Raw genomic sequence first — 13,828 nt, forward strand, 5'->3', positions numbered from 1 at the left:
TTTTTCGAGTTCCAAGTATATTTTAGATATTAGATCCTTATCCATTGTATGGCTAGTGAAGATCTTCTCCCAATCCATGGGCTTTATATTGATCTTGCTAACTATGTCCTTTGCCATGCAGAAGTTCTGCAACTTCATGCAATCCCATTTGTCCAACCATTCTTTGATTTTTTGTGTTTCCAGGTCTCTATTAAGAAAATTTCGGCCTGCACCAAGGAGACCTAGGGTTTCTCCTATTCCATCCTGTAATGTTTTCAGAATGTCTGCTTTGACTCCGAGGTCTTTTATCAATTTGGAGTTGATTCAATGTAGGGTGATATACAAGGATCTAGCTTTAGTTTTCTACATGTAGTTAATCAATTTTTCCAGCACCATTTACTGAAGAGGCTGTCTTTCTTCCATTTTATTTTTTGAGCTATCTTATCAAAGATTAGATGGTTGTATGTCTGTAGGTTCATTTATGGGTTTTCAATTCTATTCCATTGGTCCTGGGGTCTATTCTTGTGCCAGTACTAAGCTGTTTTGATTACTATGGCTTTATAGTAGAGTTTGAAATTTGGTATTGATATTCCTCCAGCAGTGTTCTTTCCGTTGAGGAGCATTTTTGCTATTCTGGGTCATTTATTGTACCATATGAATTTTTGGATTTCCTCTTCTATTTCCTTGAAGAATGACGTTGGAATTTTGATAGGTATCGCATTGAATTTGTAGATAGCCTTGGGAAATATTGTCATTATCAGGATGTTAATCTTTCCAATCCAGGAGCATAGAGGATGACATTGCCCCATTTGTTAGGATATGGAAAGACTTGGAAAAATACTATATTCAGTGAAGTAAGCCAAGCCCAAAGAAACATACGTCCCATGATTTCGCTTATTTGCAATATCTAGTATATGTATGAGTCAAGCAGAAAAGGTCAGATAAGGTGATGTTAGAAAATGAATCCTAAGGTATGTATTTAAATGTTTTTTTTTTCTTTCGTGCATTTGTTTCTAACGCATTTATAAGATTATTTCTTTGTTGCTTTGTATGTCCCTTCCCCACTGTATAACCCCTGCTTTCACACTATTTGATGTCAGTATAATTTGTGGAGGGGAAGGGGAAAAACCAGTCATTTAAATAAGGATACAGGTGGACTTGTTGCAACAATGAGAAGTACAAGTTGTCATGTCGAAAACGAACTTTACAGCTTGGGGGGGGTGGATTTGGTGGGGGGGAAGGAAAATGGAAAGGGATGGGAAGGGTAAACTAAGAGGCTACAATGCTTGATAAGAAATGTACTCACTCTCTTGCCCATGTAATTGCAACCCCTCTGTACCGCATTTTCACAATAAAAAAAAAACAAAAAAACAAAAATAAATCCTAAATATTTTACCTCCATATCTTTTTGTATTTTTTCAGGTGCTATTATTAATCCAAAATCTATAAATATGGAGGGTAAACACTGTAACACCATGTCTAATTCTGTCACATTTGATCCTGAAAATAAAATATCATCCATATAATGAAAAATATAAATGTGAGGCCATTTTTGTCACAGGTTTTAAGGCCTTATCAACATATCTGGTACATAGTTGGAGAGTTCATCATTCCTTGGGGCAACACCTTCCATTGGAAGTGCTGATGAGGGGTTTGATGATTTATTTGTGGTAAAGAAAAGGAAAATCTTTTATTATCTTTTAAATGTACAGGAATGGTAGAAAAGCAATCTTGTAAATCTATTGCTACTATTGGCCAACTTTTAGGAAGCATGGCAGGCGACGGTATACCAGGTTGAAAAGCCCCCATAGGGTACATGGATGCTTTACCTCCTTGTAAATCAGTCCGCAATCTTCATTTCCCTGACTTCTTTTTAATATCAAATATTGTAAAATTCCATGGTGACATAGACGGCTCAATATGTCCTTTGGTTAACTGTTCTTCCACTAATTGATGAGTTGCTTCTAATTTTTCTTTAGATAAAGGACATTGTTGAATCCAAAGAAGTTCCTCAGATTTCCATAATATCTCTATGGGCTCCATCTAAAAATGTTAAAATTCAATATGAGCTCCCCATTGTTCCAGTACATCTCTACCAATTATATTAACTTGAACTTCCATAATATAAGGTTTAAGGACAGCTGTCTGCCCGTCTTCTGATGTTATAATAACATACGACACTGAGAGCTAGAAAAGAGCAGCGAGAGAGCACCTCTGGGCCTGGGCTAGGCTTTATTGATATCTGGCAACTAGGTAGAGAAGTCAGGTGACAAAGGCAAGAATATAAATTCCTGTTCAGTTAATAAGTAGACAGGTATAGACATTGGATGGGCAGGCTTCTTACTTCCACTGACCTCCTGGCTCTGGATAATTTTGAAAGGGCAGGCACAAAGTAGCTGATGTGTCATCTCCTCTTACTCCTCTCCATGTTCCCTTGTTCCCCAGACTGGCTGTGTCTAGGTGCTCATTGCTGGGATGGCTTGTCCCAGTTGGTATTCAAGGAGGTTTGAACTCAAGGGCTGGGCATGGTCCGTGAGCACTTTTTCTTAAGGCCAGTACTCTACAACTTTGAGTTAAAATAGCACTTCCAGTGTTTGGCTGCTTAGAGATAAGAGTCTTGAGCCATGCTTGCAGCCGGGCTCTTTGCAGGTTAGTTGGGAGATGGAGTCTTAGGGATTTTTCAGCCCGGGCTGTCTTTGAACTGTAGTCTTTGCCACAAAACCCCTTTATTATATCCAATTAAAGCAACAAGGAGATCAAGTAGAATAAGTAGAGCTTACCTGGTTCTTATCAAGAATTGACCGACAAATATTCTGAAATGACAGAACTCATTAGCTATGATGAGAATTTCAGCACAGATATGCCTAGTATTTTAGAACCATGTAGTCAGTAGAATATACAACACAAAACAAAAAGGCTTATCAAGAATTGCCAACAAATATTCTGAAAAGACAAAACTCATTATATGTGATGAGAATTTTACCACAGATATGCCCAGTATTTTAAATCCATGTAGTCAGTAGAATACACAACACAAAACAAAAAAGGCAAAACTCAAAACCTAAAATTTTGACAACAATGTTTAGACATCTTTGCTAGCAAAGCACATCACATGGTTGGGCCTCAGTTACCAGGGCCTGTGAAAAAAGAAAATTGTTAGCAAGGCACCTTAGAATAGCAGAATGGAATAGTAAGTTTGGTGGAAGGTTTAGGGCCAGATGGGGCCAAATCCTTAAGCCACCATGTGGCCAAGATGGGGAATTTCTGAAAAAAAAAAAAATGCAAAGACACCCTGAACAAATAGTCCAAGACTACAATTGGCTAGCCTTGGAGAGAGAACCTAGAAGAGGTCCCTGGGACCCAGCCTGCATCTCACTCTTCAGGGCACAAGCCAAAATGTAGAAAAAAGAAAGGGAGAGATAGGGAAAGTTGACATGAATGGCCGAGAGAGAACAAAGAGAGCCTGAAAATAAACAGAATTCTGACCATTTACCATTGCAGTAGCAAAAACTGTCTACATCTGAGAATGGCATAAAAATGAGGCGCTCTAGCTTTCCAGGGAGCACAGGAGACATTTCAATGGGGTTTCACGGCTCAGGCGTGATTTGCAGCACCCCATTAATGAGTAGGAGAGTCAGTCAGGTGAGTGAAGGAGAGCTGACGAGGCAGAAGCGGCGTCCCAATTTCCCCCAGAGCCCTCTAGAGAGAGCAACAGAGAATCATAGAGTAGTGTCACTCACCACAGTAGAGAAGTGGTGTGGACCTGGATGTGAAGGCCAGCAATGGTATCAATGTGCTGTGTCTTCAGCAGACAGATGGGTTCGCAAAAGGCCATCAGAACTGCGGGTATTCCTCAGAGCAAACAGGGAAAAACAAACAGAAAAAGTAAAAAGAGGGGGAAAAAACAGAGAAATCTCAACTATCCTGACTTTAAGCCCTTTATCCAAGTCATGCCACTATTTATGTTAGGTTTTTAAAAAAAGGTAGCTGAGTAAGAATAGCACCACGCACGTGGTATTCAGGTAAGGGGTAGATTTATTCAGTAGACCCGCTGGGACCAGGCAAGGTTGGCACTCCACATGGCTCGGAAAGGCCTAGGAAAGAGACCTGGGAAAGAGTGAGGAAAGAAAGAGAGGAAAGAAAGAGAAGAGAGAGAGAGCTAGGAAAGAGCAGCGAGAGAGTAGAGAGAGCTAGAAAAGAACACTGGGAGAGCAGAGAGAGAACAGAGAGGTAGAAAAGAACAGTGAGAACAGAGAGAGAGAGCAGAGAGCTAGGAAAGAACAGTGAGAGAGCTAGAAAAGAGCAGCGGGAGAGTGCCTCTGGGCCTGGGCTAGGCCTTATCTAGGGTATGGTCAGAGGAGGTGTGGCCACATCAAATTCAGATGTGACCTCAGTGGATGCAGATGTGACCTCTTCCAGGTGTCCCAGTTGCCTAGGTAATGCAGGTACTGTGTGGAGACTTTGCTGCAAGGAGGGTGGAGTTTTCTCGCCATCCTGGAGCTGACCTTACAAGGACCATACACCATCACTGCCTTCTTAAGTTTACCAATATCATCAACAGCAGCACCTTCATATCTGGCTGGTTGAGATATACCATTCATAGGGGGTGGTCGAATTACAGGATAAGAAAAAAATAGGCATTTCATCATCAAACTCACGGTCTGAGCCCTCTGTTTTGTGAGGGAGTAATGCTGTAAAAATTGCATCGGCAAGTGAAGGAGCCGAAGGCTGCTTTACTTTCACATTTTCAGGTTGTCCTTTCACTCTGCTAATTTCCAACTCCATATGTTGTAATTTTGATAAAATCAATTTCATTTGCTCAGACATTTTATTTACACTTTCAGTTTGTTCCTTTTCAGCCTTTTTTAACTCTTGTTTTTTCTCTGTTAATTGCAATGCATCCTATCTATTGTGTCCTCAACCTCAGATTCCAATTGTAAACCTACAATAGAAGGCGTGGCCTCTTTCTTTAAGTCTGCTATTAATCTTTCCTCATTCAAAGCTTTAAAAAGGGTATGTAAAATAGCCCAAATGGACCAAAATCTAAAAGGAATCATTTCCCCTTCTCGAACAGATCTTTCTACATTATTCTTTACTCATTTCCAATTATCAACATCTAATGTTCCTTCATCGGGGAACCAAGGATTCCATTCCCTAACTACATTAATACACATTACTATGTCAGAAGAAGAAATATTTAGACCAAAAGCAGCAAGTAAATGTTTAAGCATATGTAAGTACGGAGTAGATTTAACTTGTCCTATCACCCTGTAATTAAAAGTACTTACCTGAATATCCCTTCCTGAATTCAACAATGAAGGGTCCCTGTTTGGGTGCCAGTTGTATCATCTAGTGCCTTGGGGTCCCTGGGTAAGGGTAAAGAAATCACCAGGACACTGGGGATGCAGAGTGCATACAGCAATTGCCACTGCATGGTATGCTTTATTGTTAGTGGGTATTTAAAGACAAGCAAGCATGATCTTTGACAATATTTGGTCAGAAGACATTAACACAAAAATTTCAACAGATACATGCCTTGGTATATTATTATTTTTGGGGGGTCTGATCATGGGGCCTTAACTCTGGGCCTGGGCGCTGTCCCTCAGCTCTTCAGCTCAAGGCTAGAGCTCTACCAGTGGAGCGACATCACCACTTCCGGCTTTTTTCTTTTTGCTTATGTGGTGCTGAGGAATCGAATGTAGGGCCTCAAGCATGCAAGGCAAGCACTCTACCAGTGAGCCACCTTCCCAGCCCTGTCTTGGTATATTATTATCTAAACTATTTTAGAGCAAGCTCAAACCACTTCTCCAATCTCAGGAAAATGCTTGACCAGCTGTTCAACTATGCTTAAGCAATCAGAAGAGCTACTTCCTCAGCTCCCAGGAGTCTGTGGTATGTGTTTTGAGATAGGGAGAGAGAACATTTTCCCTCTCTAGCCCGGCATACCAAGAGCTTTCCTAATACTCAAACACAGTCCTCAGATAATCCTGAGGCCCGAGCCTGCGTCATTCTGCCCCTTCAACCTAGACCCTGAGTCTTCACAGGCTTTTAACTGTAATCTTACAATCTTAGCATCCTGATTATCTATGATATTTAAAAAAGTATAAATATAAATAATATTTCCAAGAATACCAGTGGAGGAAAAATGATGCAACCCAGTTTATAGTGTTGTTCTTTCCAGAACACGGAGGGCATCACATTAGCAGAGATGCAGTGTATTTTCAGAATGGAGATAATCTATTCTTGATGTGAATTAAGGGAATTTTGAGATGCCCCCTACAAATTGGAAACTGGTGGGCTAGGATGACTTTATGACCTAAATCTTGTGATTGACGGTCATGAAATAATAGCTTAATCTGACAAACAACTGCTTACATGTTTCATAGTTTTATCCTTTATCAGAATGTGGCTCTTTTTCTGTTCACTTCCCAGTCTGTAACACCCCATTGGAAAATGCATCTATTGCAGAATTACGTAACATGCAAACAGGTATATTGTGAATCTCTCAGGTATGGAATATTCAGAATTTGAAAATGAGTAGTTATTAGTCATAGGAATTTTGAAGAACACATACATTCTGTCCTCTTAACAACTTATTTACTTTTAAAAGTTATGGGTTTCCATAGAATTAAACTGTTTTCTGTTTTAGTATAAGAAAGTACTAAATTTATTCTATTTCCAAAATATTGGCAAGTAAATTGTGAAAAAATTGTCTAGTTGGATATCATTCAAGTTGATGACCCTCTGATAAAGAAGAGGTAATTAATTCAAATTAGATGCCAAATAATAACTGATTTTTAAAAAGTTACTACATAAAGAATAATATTTACTATATCAAAACAGTGAAATTTTATTTCATCAGCTTATTTTTTAAATTTAATTTTAATGTGAAAGTGATGTGCACTGGGGTTACAGCCATTGGAAGGTACTGAATACATAACTTTTCAAACTTGTTATCCCCTCTCTCATTTTTCTCACAGTTTTTCCTTCATCACAATACCCCTCAGACGTTGTAATGTCCATTTCCAACTTATTGTTTTGTGAAAATTGCTATTTCATTGGTTTGCTCTTTTTCCTTTGCCTCACCATTTTTTTTTGTTCCTGTTCCCTTCCCTAATTAAGGTAAATGTATACAAAATACACAGGGTACCAAAATCAAACACAGCAGAGGATAAACCATAGGGGAAAATCTCAAAGAAAATAAAAATCACATAGTACATCAAAAACAACAACCGCAAATAAATATTTCACTTTCCATATCTTGGAGTTCATTTTGCTCAGTATCAGCTTATATGGTCATATATATGCATAACAAAGGCACTGGAAAATAGTAGTTTCATGGATACTATATCATGAAAACAACATGTTAACTCTTTTTGATGGTAAAAGCGGGATTATGATTGGTGAATTCATGATTCTGATAAAGGAATTTCAAAAGACTTTTAAAATTTATGACAGGTAAATTTTAATTGTTCCAACTTTTTAACAACTTAGCCTATTAAGAGCATTTATAATTGTTTGGGAAAATAGGCTTTCATGCAAAGAAATCCGTGGAGACTTAGCTGAGAGGGAGCAATGTGGGTGAATATGGCTCATTTCCACAGTAAACAAACAAGCCTCACAAACCTTGCTGTAAATCCTGTAGATTCCCTTGAGAATTGTCCTTACCCAGGAATATACTCTCACTGTGTGAAACAAGGTTGCAATGGAATTTAAATTCAAAGTTCTTTTGAAAAAAGACATCAAAATTTGTGAATTGACATTTAATTACTAAACAGTAATTCTCTGAAAAAGAAGGGAAGATGTAATTCAAAATCACTTGATTTAAATAAAAGTATGAGGAAAGAGTAGTGAAGAACGATGAGAAAAAACATAGAGGACTGTTTTCTCTCCAGTGGTGTAATGGGTTCTTGACCTTGTTTCTTCCATTCTATCTTCACAAGCTTCGATTCCTTAGCATCACATAAGCAAGAAGAAAATAGCCGGGAGTGGAGCTGTGGCTCAAGTGGTAGATCGTTAGCCTTGAGCTGAAGAGCTGAGGGACAGCGCCCAGGCCCAGAGTTCAGGCCCCACGACTGGACCCACCCTTAAAAAAAAGAATACTCACAGAAGAAAATATTTGCAGTAGATATAGACGATTTATAACATTTGACAATCTATTTAAATCTGTTCAAAATTCTCCCATACCCCAAACTGCCCTCTTTGAACAGTTTGTTTGCTTTTCCCATGACGGCCCTTCATTAACTGCTTAAAATTTTGTGAGCTCTTATACATACTCTCTAGGGATTGCTGTTTGGTTGTGATTTTTGTGTGTTTTTGTTTGTAGTTGTGTTTTTAACTGAATTTCAAAAGGTTGTGCATTTGTGTAACAATTAAATATTTCCACCTAATTGTCCAGTGCTCCTGGATCAGAGTCACTCCTTCTATGATTCTCAACCAACCCTTTCTCCAAGATTTATTGCCGATTTAGGACTTCCTTTATTACATGTGTACATTGAGTATTCTAGCTGTACTTGCCCCTTGTTCCATTTTTCATTCATTTTATGTCTTTACTATTATTCCTTTCTGGTTTCAACTTCCTGTTAGTCGTTCTGTTAAACTGTCTGTTAATACTTTGAAAGGTTTATATACATTCCATGGAGTTTCAATCCCACATATACTTGAAATGATGTCAGCTTATATTTCCATAATTCATTCATCTGCAATAACAATTTGCAAGACGGGAGACGTGAAGCACCTAGACATGATTTTATTCTCATCGTTTTGGAAGATTAATCTTTAGTCAACAAGAAAGTTTAAAAATCACTTAGAATTTATAGCTAACTACCAGTTTTTATAAATCGCTTTGTACAATGGTGTGTGATTATTTTATTGTACATGGGATGATATTTTCTACTACCTATAAGTTTTGGAAAAAGAAGAAAACTAAAATTTACTACTGTAAAGGAATATGATAGCAATAGAAGACAGATTTTATGTTTGTCACATCTCTGATCAGTACCCATATTCAAGACTTAAAGTCTTATTTCTTACTATGTTAGACAGATACGGAAAATATATGATAAGGCAACACATGATAAGGCAACTATTAGTGACTTTTTAAAATGTACCTTTTTATATGATGAAATTTACTTTATTAGCTAATATTTGGGTTTGAATTATGGGAGGCTGATGTATTTAACACATTTCTGGAAGGCACCTACTGAACATTGCAAATGATGGGAGATACTATTTCTACACTTTAATGAATGGTTGAACTTATTTGGCATTAGTGCTGGGTAAACAAATCAACTCTATTGTAACTTGATTCCTACACTTGAAAAACTTAATGTCACTATTATCTACTTGTCAAGTGTTATTTTGGTGAATATGATTTTAAAAAGTTTATTTGAAAAGGAATATACTTTCAAGAGATTAAATGTAGGTTATCATTGGTTTGAGAATGACAACATTTTTAGACTACAGAACCAAGTTTTACTGAAGTACCAGTGTTTTGAAGTACTAAGGGTCTTCTCAATTAATGTTTTTTGAAATTATATTTGAACTCTAAGTAAAGTTTTCCTAGCCTTGGTAGAACAATTATGGATCTAACATTCAGGAATTATTTTTTGGCCTACTTATGCTGGACTGAAATCTTCCATTCATCATTAGGAGAGGCGTATTAAAAATAATCTTGTGACATTTGGGATTTTGTTTACTCATGTGGCCTGGTCATCTGTAAATTGAAAGTTTGAACTACAGTACTTTCTGTCATATTTTGTGAGCTCATCTTTCATTTTAAGTTGCCTTACATTTCACAATTCCTTACTTCTAATTCCTGCAAGGAATTGGGGCACTGAAATATTATAGGAAATAAGAAATTGAGAGGGGTCTTCAATTACTTTCTCTTAGCATGTTGCATGGGCCAGGGTGAGAAGGTTTGCCCATGTTATCTGATGATGCAGGTAACTGGGACCTGATATCCTCAGACCCATGGGTACTGCAGAAGAATAATAGATTTTAGGCATCATATCAGCCAAATTTGTGTATAATCAGTAAGAACGCTTCAGAAATATGGAAAAAAAACTTTGGGACTAGCGAGTTAACACAATAAACATATCAGCAGTGTAACATCTCTTCTAGCTTAGAGGAAAACAATACTGCTTTTTTTTTTTTTACTATGTGAATTCAGAAGACCAAGAACACTTAGAAGGTATCACAAGTTTATACCGAAGACATTGCATTGATACTTTTTATATTCTAATATATTTTGTAAACCTAATTATTTATGTTCCAATCTATTTATGGGAATAATTTTCAATTTATTTGTCAAATTATCAATGAATTCTAGTAAGATTCACTGTGTGAAATTTAAGATCAGCAAATATAAATATAAAATATATAAGTATATATAATATAAGACATTGTTAAGCAATGTTCCATTGTGGTTAGGGTATCAAAGGCAACTCTGTTTTAAAGTATTATTCCATTATCTCTACCTCAGTTTTTGGTAGAGTTAGACCTAAAACTTTACCACTTGTAAATTTACAGACTGGAGGCAAGAGGAAACACTTTGATTAAAACATTACCAATTTAAGGCCTAATATCGAGGAAAAACATATGGACTTCTCCAGGAGCTATGGAAATATTTGGTGATAGAAAGTCACTAGTATAAGTTCCTGCCTGGTTGGATGGTAGACAGGCCAGGATATTAGGTAAACATGAATATGAACATTTTTTCACCTTCTTGGCTTTAGCTACTTTTGAAATAATAGGAATAATTAACAATTATATTTTGATAAAATACCTTCTATTCTGAACAATTAGGTCTGAAGTGTTCATTTCTCTATGAACCCTTGTAACTAAGATTAGTTTTGTTCCAGTAAGACAATCTATGCTGTCAGGGTAAGATATTCTGGTTGGTCTGTTCCTACATGGAAGAAGGGTAAAGGGTCAGAAAGACATTTGTACCACTGAGACCTCATTTAAGAAATTTTAACCTGCAGAAGTTTAGAAGTAGCTTTTAAGCAAGGCTTACTTTGAATCCATTAGCTCCACAAAGCTAACTCAGTTGATAAATAAGTACTTGAAAAGCCATTACCTTTGGACTTAGCTATAAAGGCTTCAAAATATGATCAAATTTAAAATGAAAACGACAAAATAGTCATTGACAAAAAATGGCAAATGTGAGCAATCGACCAAACAATATAAATTTTTTCCGCTATACATAGAAATTTATAGAAATAAGATCAATTGCATATTTAGGAACAATAAAGGTTCCTTGTTACAAATAGGCAACCAAGGATATATGCCTGTATAAAGGTTACATTGTTAACTACTTAAATTAAGAGGATATTCCATGCTTCAGCAGCAAGTCTACACAAATTACAACAATACAGAGATTAACATAGCACTTGCACAGGGATGGTATGAAAATTTGTGAATTATTCCATATTTTTCATTCTTAAAATGCAAGAAATGAAAAACAGTTTTGAAAAAGTTGATTACAAAAATACAAGCGTAACAAAACCTGTAATTCATAGAATTAAAGGTTAGTTTGACATCAGTGTATTAAACCTTCACTTTCAAAGGCCATTACATAGCATAACCTTTACAAAACTTGAAATTAGATAACATTATCTTTTTATCCCAAAGAAATAAAATAATATAAGGACTTAGGAAAAAGGAATCTTAAACTTTTCCTATATGGAATGTAATCTGAAAGGACACATTTATTAATGAACCTATATTTTATAAAACAATGTAGACTTCAAAGTATTATATCTAGAAGACAATGAAATAGATTATGGACTTTATACAAACATAGATACTTTTTTCAGACAAGCACCAGGAATATCTTTAATTTCTATACTATTCTTTTCAACAGATAAGATAAAATTAAAAAAAATCACAAACTATGCAGAAATCATTATAAATGCATACAAACAACTCTTGAATACATTTTGACATCAAAGTCAGGCAATTCACGTGGAAGAATACCATGGAATCCATAAATTTTTAAATTAAGATATTGCTGTTGTTTTGTATTATGAAAATATTTTGTTGGGCCACAAAGGATGGACTGGCACTTTTGAAATTTAAGAAACTTAACCAAACCATTACTACGTAGAAGAACAATTTGTACAGCCTTCCACAACTTCAAATAGGTAGTGATACATACTTGTGCTTTTGGCAATATCAAATGCAATTTCTTCCAAGTTGTTCTTCAATCCCGGTTTCATATCATGTTTCAACAGAAGGAGATACAGCGTATCTTTGCTATTTCTATCCCAAGAAACAATTTTTAAGGGGGTCAAGAGGCCCATAGTTTGGGGATTGGTATCTGCATCATGATTAAGTACGAAAGAATCAATTCTGGTATTATTCCACATATACTCACTGTGCAGTGGTGCCAAGCCATTCAGAATTCTTGCATGAATATCTGCCTTGAGCTACCAACTCATGGACAATGTCTAAATGTCCACTCTAGGCTTCCCGATGAAGAGGGATATACTTACCTCATTTCTAGTATACATATGAGTGGCCTTTTTGGCAAGTAGTCTCGGCACTGTAGTAAGCCGATTAATTTCAGCATCCCAAAGAAGAAATTTGCATGGGTTCTTCTCCATTATTTTCTTGCAATTGATACCTTCCTCACGTTTTCATCTTGTTCCTTGTCTTCATCAGAATTGCCTAACCAGAGACTTTGAGTACCAGTGGGAATGAGGTGTCCATGTATTTCCCCAATAGTTCACGTTGGTTGAAATGGTCAGAAAAATCCGGTGAATTTTCTGCATGTTTTTTCATCATGATTTATTTTCTCTTTTTCCATTTTTACTATTTTAAATTATTCTAACTGGAGAGTAGTGAATTGATAGAGAGCAGAGAAAAGATTTTCCTCCGTATTCAAATGCACAGACTGAAAATGAGGGCCAGTGGTGTCTTCATGTGCAGCTTATTCTAGGAAGGAGAAAATAAGAAACAAAACCTACTACATAAATGATTTGGGAAATACCAAGATATAGTGTAAGAGAAATTACTATTCAATATATGAGCTTTAACAGCTCTCTAATAGATCCATTATTTATTGGTAACCAACATTAGAAAAAAAATGTATAATTCAGTAGTAAAATAGAAGTCCTTTGTATGACTACCTAAATCCTTGTTTTTTTAAAAACACTTGTTTCCATCTAAAAAAGTAGGCCTGGGCTGGGAAGGTGGCTCAGTGGTAGAGCGCTTGTCTTGCATGCCAGAGGGCCTGGGTTCGATTCCTCAGCACCACATAAGCAAAAAGAAAAAAGTCGGAAGTGGGGTTGTGGCTCAAGTGGTAGAGCGCTAGCCTTGAGCTGAAGAGCTGAGGGACAATGCCCAGGCCAGAGTTCAGGCCCCAAGACCGGACCAAAAAAAGAAAAGTAGGCCTATCTATTGTCTTCAGGTGATTTTGATGATTGAAGATGCTTAATGAGGAGACCACATGTATTAGTAGTCCTTTGATATCAATTATATTTCATTTTTTCTTCTTGGAGAATATAATGATCAAAGCAATAGCTCAGAATCAGCAAACAATAGTTCAGCATCATGCTTTCAGTGCAAGTGGATCTCCAGTAAGTAATCCTCTGTACCATTTTCCACAAAGTTTTGTCACACATACAATCTGCCTGCCTTCTCTAGCTGCTTTCCTAGCCTGGACCTTTCCTTTCATTGTGCAGGAAAAGTGTGATTCAACTGATTTCAGTCAGATCTGTTCCAAGAATTATCAAGGATTTAGATTCTTTTTTTAAAAAATTAGTTGTGGGGCCTGTACTCTGGGCTTGGGCACCGTCCTTGAGCTCTTCAAATCAAGGCAAGTGCTCTACCACATGAGCCACAG

The 13,828-nt window shown here is 36.7% G+C and overlaps 1 pseudogene; it reads left to right on the plus strand.

Moving 5' to 3' along the window:
- Nucleotides 1-11,317: 11,317 nt before the first annotated feature.
- On the plus strand, nt 11,318-11,417 carry LOC138830265 (U6 spliceosomal RNA; annotated as a pseudogene).
- Nucleotides 11,418-13,828: the final 2,411 nt, after the last annotated feature.

This window comes from Dipodomys merriami, unplaced genomic scaffold, assembly GCF_024711535.1.
Source record: "Dipodomys merriami isolate MVZ:Mamm:240054 unplaced genomic scaffold, mDipMer1.0.p SCAF_187, whole genome shotgun sequence".
In the NCBI taxonomy this organism is placed as follows: domain Eukaryota; kingdom Metazoa; phylum Chordata; class Mammalia; order Rodentia; family Heteromyidae; genus Dipodomys; species Dipodomys merriami.